Source organism: Pogoniulus pusillus, chromosome 3, assembly GCF_015220805.1.
Source record: "Pogoniulus pusillus isolate bPogPus1 chromosome 3, bPogPus1.pri, whole genome shotgun sequence".
NCBI classification, from domain to species: domain Eukaryota; kingdom Metazoa; phylum Chordata; class Aves; order Piciformes; family Lybiidae; genus Pogoniulus; species Pogoniulus pusillus.
The window spans coordinates 26,654,705-26,671,453 of record NC_087266.1 but is presented as its reverse complement, the minus strand read 5'-3'; the positions used below and the strand labels follow the sequence as shown (position 1 = coordinate 26,671,453).

The window sequence follows — 16,749 nt, the reverse complement described above, 5'->3', positions numbered from 1 at the left end:
GACTATATATGATCAGAATGGCTTTCATCTGCATTTCGTTAGACCCAGCATTGATTTCACTTTTCAGCTGTGAACAGCAAGAGGCCAGCTGTGGCCAAGGGAGAGAGCAAGCAGTGAACCAGGGTCACAATAGAGGCTGAGCTGTCAGAAAATTTAACACTTTTAATGACTAAATCGCAGCAAAAAATCTTCAAGTTACAACCATTTGAAAATTATATCCAGTGGGTCCCACACACTGTCAGAGAACAGAAGATTTAATTTATGATGAAGTAAAACCTTTGAACTCTAGTTATGTGAATAAACAGCATTATAAGGGGAAAACAAACAGAGCAAGGAAAATATAAAATACATTGCCTTCAAGGCAGAAACAACTACGTTTTACTTCATATTCCCAGATGTGTTAAAGGGAAATTTATGACAGCATACTGAAAAGCAAGATTCCCATTGTGAAACCCTTCACATTTATTTAACTAAGCACAATCACTGAAAATGACCTTTATCCAAACCCTTCACAGCTGTCTTAAAATGATCTAAAACTATTGCCAGATTTTCTTTAACTAGCATTACTTAACAAAAAGTCATTACCCCGGGGCCATATTATACTACTGGCAAGTAAATACAAATCCATTTTCAACAACATGCTACGAAGTTTTAATGAAATACCGGTAACAAATTGTAAACTCTCCATTAAAAAGGTGTCAAACAATACAAATCACCATAGTTTCCTATTCTAGCAATAAATACAATTTCCTTATTTCTGATAACATATTTGTCACCTGTTAGACATACATGTGAACAGAAAAATGGCTAATACTTATAAAAAATTCTTACATTTAAACCTGTTATTAAATGAGGTGTCAAAATTATTATAAATGAAGCTGTTTTAGCAGCATATTGTGAAAAGATATCCTCATCTGTTCTCAAAAGACAGCACATCCAGCGTGTACATTACTCTTATAAAATTAAAGGACTACTGACAATAAATTCATATGGCAGTTTTCATTGCAGTACACTAATAATTTACCAGTGCGTTAATAACATTTGATTCCAAGATTTAAAAAGCAATGTGTCAAAATGACAAATACCTTTATCTTTCTACTTTTTCCACATGAACATTAAACACAAACTTCCCTCCTGGAGATCTAAGTCCACTAACAGGGAATGGGGAAAAAAATTAAAAAATCCTACTTTTGGACTCACAACAGAACAGTTTAGTTTAAAAAAATAATAGTATAGAGCCACAATTAAAGCAGTGCATACTGCGGGAAGGGGAGAAAAAGGACTTTATTAAGGGGCTGGTTAGCTCAGTAAATCATGGCTTTCAGATAAAGATGATGATGGTGGTTCTTTGGTGTGAGAAAGGTACAGGAGGTTCATTTCACCACCAAGTAATTATGCTGACCCAGAGTGTTACCATTTATCATGGCTGAAAGATGACACTCACTGTTAGCCAAGGGAAGCTGCTAGTCAAATGCTTCCATCTAGATCAATACACACCACGTTTTTCTACAGTCAAAAGTAATTATAGAAGAGCAAACTTCACAATCAATAGTCACTCCAGCTAACTTATATTCTGCTGTACAGACGCGAAGGTATGGCACTGTCAATTGTCACTGAAAACTACTGCATTTGACCCAGATTAAAGGGCTTTCCCCCACCTTAATAAAGGATTTTGCTATTTATTTTCTGAGCACAGGTACATGCATTCTCTTTTTTCTACCAGTGAGCAACCATGCAGGTTTTTAAGACATGTTGCAAGAAAATAAAAAAGAAAATCAGTCAATTAAAGAAAAATCAATCTTCCTAACTACTGGAAGATAAAATAGGTTCTGGAGCATTAGTTTCTAAAACCTTCAGTTGAAGACCTGACCTTTGTGAACTGCAAAGATTAGAAAAGAAAGAAAAATATTTACTTAAGTATTAATGTAATTTTCAATATTAAACATATCTTCATGCTTGTCTACATAGAGGTGCACACACAGGACTACCAGCAAGTCAGACAAAATAGGGCTTTAAGCATTTCGGTTTTGTTTCAAAATATATCTAAATGTCAGTTTTGACAACTGCTTTCAAAAAGGCAGAGCTTAGTCTTATAAACCAATCTAACACATCAAGAAAGGTTAGAGGGCAGAAAAAAATCACTACTTCAGTAAAAAAAAAAAAATTGACATCCAATTTTCAAGCTGATTTATCAGTGGAAAGCTAAAATTGATAGTTTGCCATTACTGGGTAGCAGGCTGTCTAAGAAAGCTGTTACAAAGCCTTTCATTTTGATTTAGCCACACGGATCAATACAAACCTATACTGTTTCAATTTTACAAATATTGATTTTCTGATATAACCTCTGTGGGAGAACATTCATCACCTGCCACACTGAAAAAAAATATGAGTAAAATTTTACAAAATAAATTTCAATAACAAAATATAGTGTTCCACTGAGCAAAGTGAAATCTGCTTTTCTAGATAACAGCTAATCAGTGTTAGAGTGATTTTTTGAGTAATACACATTTTTGCCTTTTCATTTCAGAGTCTGTCTTAGGTCCTTAATCCTGTAACTGGATTCATACCAAGGAAGATCACAAAAGTTTAGTTTGCTTTTTTCATCAAGTATCTTGAGATCCTTATCCAGTTTTACTAAATAGGAATACAGACTAGAACTTCAAGTTAAAATAGTCAGTTATGGTGAACATTAATTTCTTAGACTAAGTTGCTTCCCAAACTTAGAATCACTCAATGCTTCAAAAAAGATAATTTTTTTTCCCCTAGGTATCAATGAAAAGGCAAAATTTTAAAGTAGAAACAGTTACTTTACAAACCAAAAACCTTTATCCTCTATTTACACAACAAAATTACTCAGACATTGGGTTTTATGCACCTTAGGTTGTTCTAATCTTACTTTGGTGACATCTAAGAGGTCTGCTGTTCCTTAACATTTGAAGCATATTGCATTTTTAGATGTTCCTTTGCCTGCATATACTGCTTTTGTAGCTACTGAACCCACTCCAATTGATATTAATACTGAGTTCATAAAAAAAAAGTGTGATTTTGTAAGACAGTTTTTAATTGTGTAAATGTTATCGTTTGAAATTATTTCATCAATGCCAAACATGTCATTCAATCTTTATAAAACAAACATTTCTGAGTGTCACACTGGTGCTGGTAAATACAGATAGACTATCCAGACAGGGCATTAGTACAGACAGACACTGTTTTAGGAGGAAATACACCTTGTATAAAAATGTAAGAGTTTTCTCAGACCCAGATGAGAAACAAATGAGAAAAATCATAATCCTATGTTGGCAGGACACAATCTAGGGATGAGCAACACTCAAGAGGGTTTAGATTAGTAAGTGCACACTCAAACTATGTGCTGGTAACACAGGGCATGCAGATTAGCGATTACGAAACAGGACTGTGAAAAATTCCTAAATGATTGCTAAATACTAAGCAAGAGAAAATATTGAAATAAAATCACTGTTTTCACAATGGAAATAATAAATGCTAAACTTTCTTGTGCAATGTCTTTGTAGACTTAGGGCTCAATATGGACACTATTTATAGAAAAAAAGAATGTTATTTATAGCTTTTGGATACTGAATTAATCTTCTTATGTTTACCTGATAGCAAATAATACCAACACCAAAATTTAAAAAAAATAGTATTACAAAAATTCTGTAAGATAGAGAGGTGAGAGACAAAACTATGGAGGAGAAGCAAAGCAATTAGCCTGAATACAGAAATACAGACATGCTAGTTGAACCAGATATGCCTTTTTATTCTGCTCCAAAAATTCCAGAAACAGATCTTAAGTGCAATAGCAATGGCGGTATGCAGCTATAGGAACCATCATACAACACATCCTGTTAGTGTTCAGATGCTGCTGATTTTAACCATTAAATCACCAGAGTGAACCTGAAGCATAGCAAAACCTCGTTAAGGAATCACAGAATCACAAAAGGTTGGTAACTGGAAGAGACATCAAAAGATCATCTAGTCCATAGCAGGATCCCCTGCCAGAGCAGGATCACCTATACCAGATCACATAGGTGGGTCTTGAGTATCTCCACAGAGGGAGACTCCACAAACCCCCTGGACACCCTCTTCCAGTGTTGTGTCACCCTCACAGTGAAAAAATTCTTCCTCATGTTTACATGGAACTTCTTAGAATTTCATGACTACAGTATGTTTAAAAATAAAGCAAGACAGAACTAACTATTTAAACATTTTCACTTCAGATATTAATTAAGCACTATTTTCAGGTCTTTTTTTCCCATCAGCAGACCTCAAATCACTCTGTTAATGGTGTGCCATAATTCCTGTATTAAAGATGGGGAAAAGAAGGAGGATAGATAAAGACTGAAATGATTTATTCAGTGTTGAGGTGTCACCTCATCAGCACTATCAAGATTATAACTTCATTATTTAGAGCATAAAGTGTCTGCTTTCATAGCTGAAGAAAGAATCTTGCTGTCCCATACAAACTGTACTGCAAATTGTGGAGGGGAGAGCGGATGGAACAGTCTGTGTGTCTTAGTTGGCAGTATCATGAATTGCTGCTCTCATTTGTTAATGGTACTTATTAAAGCCACCAATCTCATAAATATTAATAAGTATTTTCAACAAAGATGTTAAAACTACAGGAAATTTGAATAAATATAATTGAAATCTCTCTAAGTTATTCAGTTAAAAATTCCACAATTTAAAAAATATAATTATGTTTATTAACAAAAAAAGAAATCCTGGTGAAAAACAATGTTAAATAATTTCTGAAAAATAATTTATTTCCTTTCATTTTTTTGGTGGAAAGAACAAGTCTTTCATGGTCTCTATTTTATTGGGTTGGGTTTTTTTTTTTTTAATGTAATGAAGAAAGAAAAAGACAAAAGCAACGTATCTTGGTGAAACTTGAGTAGCATATAACTAAAAAAGACAACATTTGTAGGAAATATTTTTAAGGATCCCTTCTCAAGTTGAGGCTTTTCTGTATCTATGTTCTGAACAAGAACAGAATGACCTTCTAAAATGTAATGATGGTGATTATCCATATAATGCTTGTAGCATGCAAATATACAGCAGCCATGGAAAGGAACAAAATCAGGCAGCAACTTCACAGCGCTTAAGGGCTTCATATTTTACAGCACCAGCATTAATGGAAAAGTTAATGTAGCATTGAATAACAGTGAGTTGCTCAGCTGCTGCTGCTGCAGAACATTTAGATCATGGAAATAACATATCATTTTTTCACTCCTGTAGCTTTCTTGACCCACAGGAAAAACAACTCTCATCCACTCCCAAAATCACACACAAAATTATATCTGTGTCACTCCATACCTCAAGAAATATGACCCAGCATATAATTTTTAAAACAAAAAAATCAAACAAATAAACCTCAAATGTGCTGGAGAAAATCTCAAAACTATACTGCGTGACTTTACTCATTCTAGGAGACAAAAGCATGCATGAGCACAATCATTTAATGCACTACACAAACAAACCAGCATTTTACAGTACTTAATTCCTGATCTCAGTACAGGAAACATCCAGATAAATTATGCATGTTAAATTCTCTTGTTTCCCATATACCAAAGAGTAAAAACCACTGAGTGCACTCAGCACAGTGCCATTTAAAAACATTTCATCGATCTAAGTCTAAAGGAAAGTTATGGAAGGTAGACAACACCTAGATACTGTAAATGAAGCCGTATAATTGGCTCGAAATTGAGTTGCATTGACAATTGTGTTTAGGGAGAAATCTGAGGAAGGGGCCACAGACTCCATGACAAAAAATCCTGTAAATCATGCTCCACCTCCATTATTGCTGTCTGGTTTAGAAAAGAAAGGAAATTGTTATGATTAAATGCTGGTATATACCAGTAATCTTTCCCTCCTTTATAAATTCAGGTAATGACCCTAAGAGTCTTGCTCATTCTTGATGTAAACTGCAAAATGAGAAGACATATCAGAATTTAGACTTTTCATTAAGAAAAACAGTACTTCCTCAAATTCTTGAAAATTATTCCAGCTCATAAAGGACTTTAAATTTTAATCTTTCTGCACAGAAGCTGGACTACTAAAACTTCTTCATTTTGTTGTTAATTGCCTTTTTTTTTACCATCAGAAGCAAAATGAAGTGAGGAGCAGTGAGCATGGTTATGGAAAAGAAGATTCCCTTTTTTGCTTTCTCACCCACTCCCAAAACAATCAAAAAGGTGCTACTAATTTGAAATTCAAGCTGCTCAAAAAGATACATAAATGCTTGACTCATACTTTACAGTTTCACTGTTGATGTCAGACATAAGAATAAAAACTAGGTAGTAAGGACCATTGCTTCCTGATCCTCAATGCAAAGGTTTTATAAAATGACTCTTCAGTAACACCTATAGCACTCTCTCAGTCAGATAGTGTTTGTCAGGTAATGTGAATATCTTCCTCTCCCTAAGCTAATTCATCTGCTCTTGGTGTCCAACTGTAATTTCTGAAACCAAAATCATCATCATTCAGTTATATGTATGCTAATTACACCATTCACTGACCTTTATGCTTCTCTAGTGTCTATAATGATATTAGCTATGAATTTCTAATAGGGTTAAAAAAGTACCAGCAGAAGGTCTGCCTTTGCAACTGATAACACCAACTAGTATGGCGAGAAAAACAATAAAAACATTTGAGTAGAAGACTCAATGGAGAACCTAAGAAACTAGCAGCCAGGAAACCAATTATTAACTAAAAACTACCACACAAAACTTGCTCGTGATTCAGCTTCTTATATATGCTTTGGAAAATAGGAAGAACAACAGGAATCTGTAAAGGAATATCCATTTTGCTATTTTCATTTTAACAGCAGGGATTTTTCTCATGGAATGTATGTCTTTTAGAAAATAGCAGCATCACAACATTACTGTGGGGATTGTGAAAAGTGAAATTCAACAGAAGAAGGGAAAAGGTAAATATATTTTCTTGATCCTAATATTAAAGAACAAGAATTTAGAAGTATATTATTTCTGCGCTTGCTTTAGCTTACACAAATCGGGACTTAGTTGATTACTTTCAAAGATGTGGAATTGTCTAAATAAATATTGCGTTGAGAGAGCTGCATTTAGCAATTTGTCACTTTGTCACTGTGTCACTGTGAAATAAAGGAGCTATTCTAGTACTTTCAGAACAGGACACTGACAAGAAAAGGTCTTTGTTTAAAATTTACTGGTGTCCAGCAGAACCTTCTGAACTTCCCTGCAGAGTTGGCAATAACACCCCTTCATAGCTCAGCTAAAGATTATCAAAAGATCCAGATATACAAGGAACACCATAGCCAGGATCCAACATATGACCTGTGGATTTAGCTTCTGCAACACACATTAGAAAAATTTATGTACCTGGCCTCCATTGGATATTCATTCAGAAAGAAACATATCTGTTTCTTTTGAAGGAAGAGAATATATTCATCACAAAATGAAAGCAGGAATATATGCAGTGTAATCAGTCCAAAAATAAGTTGAACATTAAGCCTGAGTATATACACTAAACAACCACTTTTGTTAATGGAAAAAAAAATTAGTATGTAAAAAATCACATTTTTCAATACAATTGGTAACATTCTGCTAACACTGCTGCAGTGTACATAAATTCCAATCTATCTTTTATACTAATTTTAATACTTTGTTTTTACTCCATCAGGCCCTAAATCTTTGTAACACCTTTTTTTCTTAATATTTAATAGACAATTTAGTTTTCATTGAGGCCATTATCAGAGAAATTGTTTGCCATTCCCACAACTTTCCAATCACAGTTTTTCAGTTCCAAGCTTGCTAAAAATGAAAAGGGGACAAATTTAACAGTTTGCCTGTCTGGGTCCTCTAAAAGTATACAAAAATATTTTCATTAGCTTATCGTGATGATCTCAAATGGAAAGAACAGCATTTTATTCTATTGAAACTTTGTTTTGCTTTTTTTTCTTTATCCAACCTTGTTTGGCTTTTAGCCAAATAATGTAGAGCGTTTTCTTCTATTTTCTCTCTTCTCAGTGATACTTAATTGAGATTAACTCAGAAAGGATAGCAGATTCCATTTTGTTCTAGTGGAAACCCATAATACCTTTCTCATGGCTGCTCTTTTTTTTTCTGGCAGGTTTCACCCAATTAATTCTCATAGATTTTTAGCTCGACAGTTCAGTATGAAACTCTACCACTGAAAATATGGTTCACTAAATAAATTTCCTCAACTACTAAGCTGTCATCAACTTTAAAAACATCACTTTTTTTATTCAGGAAAATACAAGAGGCTGGAGTACTAATGAGTGTAAAAGACCATTTATCTGAAAAGAATGCATTGTTAGTTAACAGAAATTGGAAACTGGAACAACTATACATGGAAAAAATATTATAAATTACCATTTTTCAATAGTACCAAAACAACAATTCCACTCACTATGGGGCAAATACATCATGCTTTACTTTTCTGCATGTCTTCAATAGCACAAGATATATTATGCATAAAAATTAAGGCCCTCTTACGGCAAAGTATCCCAAAGGCTCCAGTAGTATTTCTAAATTGGGCCTAAGAGGCATCAAATTTAGCTTCCTCTCTATGTACATTTTTATTGCTTCCTACCATAAGTGCAACTATAACTTCTAGTAAATCATCAAAAGAAATTTCTTACACATGAATCTTTCCTAGACTTCAAATTGTGACTGTAAAGAAACTAAAAAAGCACTCCTACCCAATAAAGATTTCCTATCAGGACAGAAGAGGGGAAAAAAAGTGAATCTGACAAATAAGTGCACATAAATTATAAGAAATAATTTAATTTTAAATTTTAGTCTACTGGCACTGTGTATACAGAATACTATCTAAAGCAATGGCTAGCACTCTCAAACTGAACAGCAGAAGTGCATGTGCCTTAAGCATTTTTTGGTGGATTTTCTAATAATCTTGACAATTGGATATTTTGGTACATTACTGAGTTTTAAATGGCTTGGTGCTATTGCATGTTTCAGACATAAGGCAATATATTCCTGAAGCTGAAACAATCATTAGACTCTGATGTTCATCTATTTTATTGAACTACCCGCAGGGAGCTTTATGGGCATACTCTCATGTCAAGGTCACAGGATTAAGTGAGCAGTGATGACAGTAAACAAGCCTTTTCTGTATATTCTAAAGGGTCTTACTGAGTTACTTAAAATGCCATAAACATAAATAGTCTCCTATCTCTACAACACAGCCATGACAGATCATTTCAAAATATAACACTCTTGAGCAACCGAGTTTACAAGCAAACCAAGAGCCTGTAGTACTGACAACAGATATCAAGATACTGAGGGGCACAAATATTGGGAGAAGCCTGCAATCTGTTATTGTCAGATATTTTATGTCTGTAAAGCGTACAAGAAATATAACTGTGCAGTGCCGGAGAGCAGCAGTTGCACACACACTTGCCTATCACTCCTCTGTAGCAAGATAAGACCTCAAGAAGATTAGAAATTACTGCAGAGTGAGAGGAGATAAAGTGAAATAGGCACAAGCACAAAGTATTTCTTCTTGATGGTAAGGGTACAGATAGATGAAAGCTGCAAATAATAAGGACAGCATAGATGCTGTTGAGATATCTTTGATATCCTCAAACAAAACCTATGAACCAAAACAAAAACCTGTTATGCAGAGATAAAATGTTTTCTTTTTACCATTGGATGACCTGTATGATTGACACCTTGACTTAGGAAAGCTCTGAACAACTTTGAAGCAGGATGATGTACTATAGAATAGTAAAAATAGTAAAAAAAAAAAAAAATCCTCCAAGTTTTAACAGTTTGTTTCTCTCCTCAAGGGAAAAGGATGAAGATGGAAAAAAAAAAAGGAAAATTGAAAATGCAGAACAAAAAGTCTTAATGTCCTGAAGATAAGACTTGGACTGGCATCACAAAAGCTTGCTAAGACAAATCAGGGATTGTTCTTGTGAAAAATGAGAACAAGAAGAATTACTTTTTGTTTAGCACATAATAGTTTACTTCCTCTGAAGTTCAGAGACAGGCATGAAACATTTATTGAGAGTCTGGGCAATGTTAAAAGAAAAAAAAAAAGAGGTAGTACTGTGCTTTGATATTTAACAGAAAAATCTTTATCACACCTTCTGAAAAATGATGGAGACGGAAAATATTTAATTTTGTATTTTTTAAAGAACTAAATGGGGAAAAGGCCAAACTCAGTGATAGAAGGCTAATTCATTAGAATAAGAGAGCTTTTAAAAAGTTATACAAATATGAATATTTGGCATACATGTGTATGACAGTTTGAAAAGCAGCTAAACTTTGGTATTTTAGAGTTAAATTTCTTTCCATAAGAATATCTAAGAGGAAATATACCTCCATCATGGTGAGCCCTCATCTAGAGTATTGTGTCTAGTTCTGGGCCCCCCAGCTCAAGAAGGACAGGGAGGTGCTTGAGAGAGTCCAGTGCAGAGCCACAAAAATGATTAAGGGAGTTGAACATCTTCCTTATGAGGAGAGACTGAGGGAGCTGGGGCTTGTTAGCTTGGAGAGGAGATGACTAAGGGGTGACCTCATTCATGTTCATAAATATGTAAGGAGTGCCAGGAGGATGGAGCTCTGCTCGGTGATGCCCAGTGACAGGACAAGGGGCAAAGGGTGGAAGTTGAGGCATAGGAGGTTCCATGTGGAACATGAGGAAGAATTTTTTCACTGTGAGGGTGACAGAGCACTGGAACCATCTGCTGAGTGAGGTTGTGGAGTCTTCCTCTCCGGAGATATTCAAGAACCATCTGGATACATTCCAGTGTGATCTGCTCTAGGTGAGCCTGCTCTGGCGGGGGGCTGTACCAGATGATCTTTTGAGGTCCTTTTCAGCCCTTGACATTTTATGATTCTATAATAAAATGCAGCAAGTAATTGCCAATTAGCAGAAAGGAAAAATGAGTAGGTGAGTGGTGGCAGTTGCAATGACTTTGCCAAGGGCAAATTGTGCTTGACAAATTTAATGGTACCATGACATGGTACCAGCACTGATGGACCATCAAAGAACAACTGTCATCTACTTGGACCTGTATACAGTATTGGTCTCTAAATTGGGAAGAAATGGATATGATGGATGGAACACATGGTGGGTAAAGAACTGGCTTGATGATTGCGCTCAGAATGATGGTCAACGGCTCAGCATCTCAGTGGAGACTGTGATAAGTCATGTTCCTCAGGGAACATGGACATGTCAAAGCAGGTCCAGAGGTGAACCCCAAAGATGATCAGAGGGTTACAGCACCTCTGCTACAAAGACAGGCTGAGAGAATTGGAATTGTTCAGGCTGCAGAAGAGAGGCCTCTGAAGAGATCTTATAGCAGCCATCCAGTACTTAAAAGGGGCCTACAGGAAAGACGGCAAGAGACTCTTTGTCAGAGCATGTAGTGATAGGACAAGGCATAATGGTTTCAAAATGAAAGAGGGTAGATTTAGATTAGATGTAAGGAAGAAGTCTCTTCCTTGTAAGGCATTTTAACAAATTGCCCAGAGAAAGTGTGGATGCTCCCTTCCTGGAAGTGCTCAATACCAGGCTGGACAGAGGTTTGAGCAGCTCTATCTAGTGGATGGTATCCCTGCCCATTGAAAGGCATTTGGAATAAGATGATATTTAAGGTGCCTTCCAACTCAAACCTTTCTATAATTCTATGCCAAACATGTGATAGGGATGTGCTAGCCTATGCCTGCCTCAATGCCTGAGGCTGACTTAACCACAGAATCACAGAATGCTAGGGTTTGGAAAGGACCTCAAAAGACCATCTAAGTCCAACCCCCCTGCCAGAGAAGGACAACCCAAGAGTAGGTCACACAGGAATGCATCCAGGTGGGCTTTGAATGTGTCCAGAGGAGATGACTTCACAACCATTCTGGCCAGCCTATTCCTTTATATATGGTTCTTTTACAGAGCTATGAAATTATTTTATGAGCAAATAATTTGACATAAATATATTTTAGATAAAGGTTTTGAGAGGAGTGGAATCAAAATGGCTGCATGGGGCTTTCACTTCTGGTTAAACTTTGCATGTGTGGTACTTCCAATAAAAAACATTTGATAAGTATGTCAAAACACCACAGATGTTTCACTTAGAAAAAAATATCTACAGCTTTGCATTGATTTCCTGCAAACTACTTGAATCATCACATGGGAAAGAATCCTGGACTGTATAGGCACAACTACTTACTATGACTTAAAAATTACTTTCTCACTTATTTGTGTCACCAAATAGAGGAAAAAAATGGAAGAATTTTCATTTTTGATCAAAAAAAGACCTTCACAAACCCAGAAAACTTCAGAATTTTCTAATCTGTGGCTTTTGTTCCTTTTTCATTCTTTGCTTTCTACTTTTTCATATGGGGAAGATGGGAAATCCACTGCTGTGCTGTACTGCACAGGTATTACTAGACAGACATAGGAGGGAAACTGAGCATCATGTGAGGGAAGTGTTATCTGCCTAACGAGTAATTCTTTTATCGTAGTTTCTATCTCTGTTTAAATGGACTGCAGGGAAAGAAAGAACACAGATGCTAGGAATATTGTCCAATACTAGCAACTTCTGGTCCATTCTACTGGCACCCATTTCAGAATCTATTTCTACTGCAGGAACTAGGAGGAAAACATTAAGAAAGGCAGTTGGACTTTGAAGCCCTGCTGATATGTTGAAACTTCAAAACTGAGACTGAGATTCCTCAGAAAATCCTGAGCTGAAAATTCAAGGAATCTGACTATTAGATCTATTGTGTCTACTTATCCTATCTTCCTGTTTCATAAGTGTTCATTTACAGTTAAATACAGGTTACAGGGCTAGATGGACTGCTGGTCTGAACTGTTACAGTTCGTGTTGTGACCAGTATCCTGGAAGCTGAATGGCTGCATGTGCACATGCTAGCTGTATGGATCCACTCAAGAAGGAGCAGAAGTCTCTCTCAGTTTGCTAAAATTACACTTCCTCTAAAAAAAAGCTCTTCTTGTGGGGGGAAAAAAATTGATCACAAACAATATCACAGTTTAAAATAACTGAATAGCCTTGCACAAATAGAGAACTGAATATACCTCACAAAAGCAAACCATACCCATCTCTGGTTACACAATACTCCTTTCTTGGCAGGTATCTCAGTGCTGCAAATAGCATCCCAGATCTAACCTGCTGTTGTTAGAAAAGCATATAGCATTCTTCTACCCTCCCTTTTCCGTTGTGCTCATCAAATGCCACAGCATCATTAGCAAGAGCTCCTTCGAATAGTTTCTGCCTTCCACCACAGTGTAAGCAATCAAGGACTGAGGAAGGAAGAGGGTACGTAATAGGCAGAGGATGCAATATAACAAGGTGCAGAGCAGCAGATGCAGCACAAAGTTAAAAGCAAAGGAGGACAAGTAAGAAGATGATTGAAATAATAAATTACTACAAAAGATCCACCAGGTTAGAAAAATTGTCAAACTCACATTTATGTTTAATCACCTCTACAGAAAGATGACTAATACTGGACCTAAAAAGTGAATAAGATTCACACATTTGCAGTCAAACACTGCAAATTTGAACAACAAAAGACAGGACAACATTTTCTTAATGTTATGTTGTAATGATATTTGGAACTTGTAATCAGGGTAGCTAATGAATGAGCGAAAAGAGTGCAGTTCCACCAGCTCAATCTATAGGGATCTATCCTGCAAAGAAAAAAAATATTCTGCCAACTCCAGAAACAGAGACAATTCATAATTCTTACAGAGTATGTACAAAACTACAGATCTTTAACAGATCCTCTAACAGCACACATGTCAAACACACTTCTGGATCCAGTAGACAGGATTTGGTCCTACTCTTTTCTACTGTTCTAAAGCTCCCTTTGTAATTTTTGTCCAGCAGTTAAAATGAGCCAGAAATGAATAGCTAGACTAGATGAAGTTGATTTGCAGTGGAGGACAGAATAGGTTCTCTATCTCTCTGAACTTCCCAAGGCAGCGGCTACTATAGCAATGGAGTCAGGGGATGACAAAGGTTGTTTGTAAAGTGAACTCCTTCTTAACTATATTCCTGCATTCTGGTCCTCCTTGCTGTGAACTGCAGCCTCCTAGAGTCAACTTAACTGCCAAGGCCCACAGGCTAACAAAAATCGGAGGTCTCTTTCCACTCTCTTACCCGGGCCCCCAGCAGAACCCTGCAAAAGCACATGCTGCCTTGAGAGGCAAAACTAGCTGTCTAGCAAGAAACTTTTTATTTCCAGCCTGTTTCCCTAGACGAATTTGGTCTTCACCACAGAATGAGTTTGACAGCTCTGCCCTCCACCATGAATGATTAATTTGTTATGGGTGTCTAGTTTAACCTAAGATGGATTTGAACAGAAAAAGCCCTTGTATACTTGCTTTTTTTGGTAAAGCTGTTTTAATGCAGGTGGAATCTCCTTCAATGAATCACAGAAAGCAAGAGAACAAACTCTCACTTTAAAATGTCATTTTTCTTATTGTAATAAACTTTATGTGTATATCAAAACTGATCATGTGAAAGCATCTACAACAAATATTTCATATTTAGATTTAGAACACTGGAACTCAGAACTCTTCATATTGTCATAGATTACCTAAGCCCATAGGAACCGTAAGGTAGATATATATAGAACTCTTGAATACAAGTTTTTATAAAGTTGAGGTCTCTGATTAAACCAAGAAGCTGAAATAATAGCACAAATAAACATGGTAATGGATTATGGCCTAAAACACAGGCATGCAAATAGTTTACTGGGAATTCCAACTGTACTACAGACAGGTTTAAAGATGTGTATGGGGAGAGAAGCAGATGGGGAAGAAGAGAAGCACCATATGAAGCTGACAGAGAAGACAGAAGGAAGCATATGCTGTGACATGAAGACTATAACCCTGAAAAAATGTTAAGGGTAAGTGTTGGCTTAAAGAAGCTTTGAATACTAAGCTATGAAACACCCTTGATTCTTCCTGAGTTCAAGGAGATAGGATGTTGAATATTCAATATGAATAAGTGACAATGCATCAAAGAAATAACCAACTCCTTGATTTCTCATCTGAATGGGGAAAACATGCAGAATTCTCATTTCAGTAAAATGCTGAAATTAAAAAAGGGGAAATGAGTATATTTAGGGTAAGATATTAAGAAAACATCTAAAAGTGTCAAATTGTGAAAATGAGGAAAACAGAATTAGTTTGCTTTAAGGGCATGACCTATAACAAAGACAAAAAAAGATTTATTTTGAAATCTGTTGTTCTTTATCTGAGATATGTAACAGAAAAAAAAATACTTTCCTTTTGTAGAAAAGTTCATGCTTACACCTGCAAGAAATTGCACAAAATAACTTAGGTTCTCACTTTAGTAGGTGGAGGGGGAAGAAGTTAACACTGAGAAGCAATACAAAATATTTTATTTTGTTCAGGACTGTTATTTTTAGACAGAAGGAGATGTAAGAGTAAACAGGTTCTCAGACCAGCTTGAAATGTACTGACTGATTAATGTATAGATGGGGATAAGTTGTACAGCGCTACTGTGTTTGTAGGCATTTATTCATGTGGCGAAGCATTTGCATCTAATTAATTTCTCCTTCATAAATTAATAGCTAATTAAAAAGGTAATTTAAATGCAAGTCATCTATGATTTTATGTTATTTTTAGTTCAAGTATTTTTATGTAACTATAATCTAACTTAGAAAGATTCATATGGTGTTTTGTTGACTCACACCATTAAACTTCATTCTTGTTTCTGCTGACATTTTGAGAAGAGTTTATGATGATATATTTCAAATTCATCATTTCCAAATACTATAGAATTTCTCCATTAGCTCTTTTGTTTTAACTCCCAGGACTAAATTTCAACATTTCTTAACAATCTCTTTGTGAGAATGAAGTAAACTTTGTGACGTCTACAGATTAAACACAGTAAATGCTGGCTGCTGCTTTCTGCAAAAACAACACATGCAGTCACAAATGCTGGAGAGGGTTATGAGCTCATTGTGTTGAACTGCAAACACAAGGGAAAATTTTCTCTACAGCTGGGTATTTTGCAAAATGAGACCTTAATATTGTGTAATATGAGCACCTGTCATGGAAGGTCAAAACAGACCTAAACATGTCCTGGCTTACCCAGACCTGCTCCCCTGTTCCCCTTCTCTTCTCTCTCTGTGGGAAGCAACATGGTAAAGGAAGATAAAGGTCTGGCGCCATCAAATCTCCTTCTCTCTTTCCAAGTTGTAAACATGGTACCCACATGTGTTTATACAATTGTTTGTATTCTGCCCTAAAAGGGTAAAAGCAAGCCCCAGCTCACCTAATATGATCAGGTTTGGCAAACTACCATTCTGATTGGGTAATCTGTGGCTGAAGAGCCATTAGCATCTGGCTGAATTGATCAAAAGAGAGGAGCAGGTGAATACAATGTGCTCTGCCTCAGTGCTCTCTGCCACTGTATCCTGCCAAGATCTGCTATGCTTTTGCCTTATCTGCGTTGCAGCATTAAGTCTTCTAAATTCCAAACCAACTTTCCTGCATAATAGCAAGCCCTGATGCTTTGGGCTTGTATACCTGGAATTACTTTAGTTTACCAGGAATAAGCATTAAATGCTTTCATGCAATAGGCCCACTTAGCCCGCGTGATATTGTGCCCAGCTGTACATCTGCCAGACATCCTGCCAAGTCTGCACATCTGTGAGGCTTCTGCTGAGACTGGGAGTCCTGGAAAGGGCACAGAATCATCCAAGAAGAACCAGGATC

The 16,749-nt window shown here is 36.2% G+C and overlaps 1 protein-coding gene across 7 annotated transcripts in view; it reads right to left on the bottom strand.

Moving 5' to 3' along the window:
• NBEA (neurobeachin) overlaps positions 1-16,749 on the bottom strand; it is a 527,236-nt gene that overhangs the window by 225,195 nt on the left and 285,292 nt on the right. The gene's annotated exons all lie outside the window — the stretch shown is intronic.